A 3631-nucleotide genomic window follows, 5' to 3' on the forward strand; every position below is an offset into this window, starting at 1 on the left:
TCGTGTGCTGTCGCCGCGTGCACCATCCCCGGTGTCGTGGGTCATCGACAAGATTCTCGAGCACCCCGTCGTCCTCGACGACCCCCGTAGCGAGCTCGACTTCCTCGACGTCGCCGAAGACCCGTGATCGACTATCGTCGCCGAAGACCATGAACCGACGCCGAAGACCGTGTACCACGACGCCGAGTACGACTACCGTCGATGAGACCGTGTACGACGACTTCCACGACGACCACGACCTCCACGACGTCCGCTTCGACCAAACCGCTCCGATGTGCACGCTCCGAAGGTATACCGATGAGACGTGTCGTGTAACGAATGTATGTGTTGTTTGAGTTTAATGCATGTATGCACCGTATGTATGCACCGTATGTTTGACCGTTGCACATTGACCCTCTATGTTGTGCCCGACACATGGGAACCCGAGATACGGGATCACCCCATCTTAATTTACCGTTCCCGCACACGCTCCCTATACGTTGGCACGATATCTCGAAGAGTTATCGGGATAGGAACGTTGTCGTGGCATCGTTTCCGTCTTGCCGCCATGGTCCCCTTTTGCTCGCTGTGGCGATACATGCTTATTTTCCCTCCTTGTCGTGATGTGATGAACTTGCATGCATGAGGCATTCATGGCATATATATTCTTGTGTTGCATGATCTTGTGCCGTAGCTCGTTCTATGCTCCGCGTGTTAACTGAGTAGGACATGTAGGATCATCGCTACACCCATGTCATGTTAAAAACATTTAATATTGCCGTGTAAATAATCTGGAGTGGATTAAATAATTAAATGTGGAGTCTCGTCGATATGCAACCCGTTGCATATCGAGCTTCATTTAATGTGTAGTGTTTGTGTGAGGTGTTTTGCCATGCCATCCCTTGCATGTTGACCTGATCATGCACCATAGTAGGTTCGGCATCATGTTGTGCATCGTGTGGTGAATATTTGTGTTGATGTTTGTTTCCAGTTTGCTCCGTCTCGATAGAGTTCCGCAAGCGTGTCGGAATGTGAGGACCCGTTTGACTACGTTGGTTCGTCTGCTTCACGGAGTCATTCTTCTTCCAAGCGGGATCTCAGGCAAGATGATCATTTCCCCAGATACCATTACTATCATTGCCATGCTAGTTTACCGTTTCTATCGATTATGTCTCGTTGCCTACCACATGTTTAATATCAGCCTCCCAACAATGCCATGATAACCTTCAACCTCTTCGACCTAGCAAACCACTGATTGGCTGTGTTACGGCTTGCTTAACCCTGTTGGTAGCGTTGCTAGTTGCAGGTGCAGATGCTTCCATGTGAAAGCATGGGTTCCTTTTTATATCACCATATTTAAATGCTATTTAATTTAATGCACCTATATACTTGGTAAAAGGTGGAAGGCTCGGCCTTTCTAGCCTGGTGTTTTGTTCCACCTTTGCCCCCTTAGATTCCGGCTACCGGTGTTATGTTCCATAAATGAGCACTCCTAACACGATCGGGGTTGTTATGGGGAGCCCCTTGATAATTTGTTTTAGATTAAAGCTGGTCTGGCAAGGCCCAACTTTGGTACTACATTTGCCTAATCACCTAATAAAATTGCATAGGGACTTTCCGGACCCCGAGGATAATTTAATCAACCCCCGGGGCAGTGCTGCTCATGAGTGTTGGCCCCACCTGAGCGATGTCCGGCGCCCCTTTGGTCACCCGGAGGTTCAGCGATCCCGACGTCTAGCTCATCCGCCGTGTCCTGAGAACGAGGTACGCGACTCCTATCGGGATCGTCGACACGTCGGGCGGCCTTGCTGGATTAATTTTACCTTTGATGAGATATCTTGTGCATCGGGATTCCGGTGATGCTTTGGGTAATCTCAGAGTTGAGGTTTTCCACTAGGGAATCCGACGAGATCGCGAGCTTCGTGGTTGAGGATTTCTATGCGGCTTGTGGTAATTTGTGATGGACTAGTTGGAGCACCCCTGCAGGGTAAAATCTTTCGGAAAGCCGTGCCCACGGTTATGTGGCAACGTGGAAAATTTGTTTAACACTGGTTATAGATAACTTGAAGTTAACTTAATTAAAACTTGCCAACTGTGTGCGTAACCGTGACTGTCTCTTTTGTGAGCTCCTGCTCCGATCGAGGACACGGTGGGGTTATGTCTGACGTAGGTAGGTGTTCAGGATCATTCATTTGATCATCAGCAGTTCACGTCCGTTATGCGTAGATCTTCCCCCTTTTATTTCTTGTACTCGTAAGTTAGCCACCAAATATATGGTTAGCCGTTGCTGCAACCTCACCACATAACCTTACCTCACCTAATAAGCTTTGCTAGTCTTGATACCTTTGGAAACGAGATTGCTGAGTCCCCTATGGCTCACAGATTACTACAACACCAGTTGCAGGTACAGGTAAAGGTTACTTGACGCGAGCGCGTTGATTGTACATTTGGAGTTGCTTCTTCTTCTTCTTCTTCTTCATCGATCTAGGATGGGTTCCAGGCCGGCAGCCTGGGATAGCAAGGATGGACGTCGTTCTTCTTTTCTCATTTGTTTTCGTCCGTAGTCGGACCCTGCTCTTACTCTTGATGATTATGTAATGTACTGATGTGACTCGGATGTAGCTTGTGGCGAGTGTAAGCCAATTCTATCACATACCTCTTCTTTTCAGTACATGTACTTGTAACGATATCCATTCTTGCGACACGACGAGATGCGCTTCTATTCCTGACGAGGCCTTCGTGCCAAATTGAGCATAGGGTCGCATCTTTGGCGTGACAAGTTGGTATCAGAGCAAGGACCGACCTAGGATCCCCCTTGATTGATCGAACTTGGCCTAGTCGAGTCTAGTGAAAAACTGCTTTGAGTCTAGTTATATATCGGAGAGTAGGATTCTTTTTTCTCCTCTTCTATGCTCTGGTGAGGAATCTTGACGTAATAATTTACTCTACTCCTCTTCTCACTCAAATTTTTTTTAGGATCACGCAGATATTTTTGGAATCTATATGATGCCGATGTGACAAAGTTCAGTCTTGGTGCCTCCTATATGCTCTAAGTCTCAGGGGAGTTGAGCTCCAGGGGATTCTTGAGCACATCGTTATCATTCAGATTTCTTAGTATCTCAGAACGAAGGATGTTCGTAATTGCTTCAATACTAGTAGTGGCGAGATAACCCCGATGTCCCCAGTACTGGTGCAGATTGTTCGGGAGTACTGCCATACTTTGTATCGTCGTGATCACGAGGGTCTGTTGTAGATGAAGGTCCGAGATTCTGGTTGTGTGTTGACGGATGTGATACAGGTGACGGGTTAGTATAGGAGTTGTGTGATTATTACTCCTTGTATCCGTGTACCAGATTGCATGACCAGATACTTCGAGAATTCATAGGTGGGAATTCAAGTAGTTGCTTATAGGACAATCTTCCAACAAATGCATGATGTTAGGTTGGGGTTCGTTGTCTAGTGGATTCCTTTGTTCACGGTCAACTTACAGCGGTACACGTTGTGTCTTAAAGAGTCCTTGTAGCTTGCTATGACTCAGGGACGCTTCTATGTCGGGTGCACTGCCTTGCACTTGATGGCTACTGTAAGAATCGTGCCCGTGCGATCCTGTCCACGAAAATATCGGACGAAATCTTTCTCATGAGTTTGTTCT

Source organism: Hordeum vulgare, chromosome 5H (genome assembly GCF_904849725.1).
Source record: "Hordeum vulgare subsp. vulgare chromosome 5H, MorexV3_pseudomolecules_assembly, whole genome shotgun sequence".
Classification (NCBI taxonomy): domain Eukaryota; kingdom Viridiplantae; phylum Streptophyta; class Magnoliopsida; order Poales; family Poaceae; genus Hordeum; species Hordeum vulgare.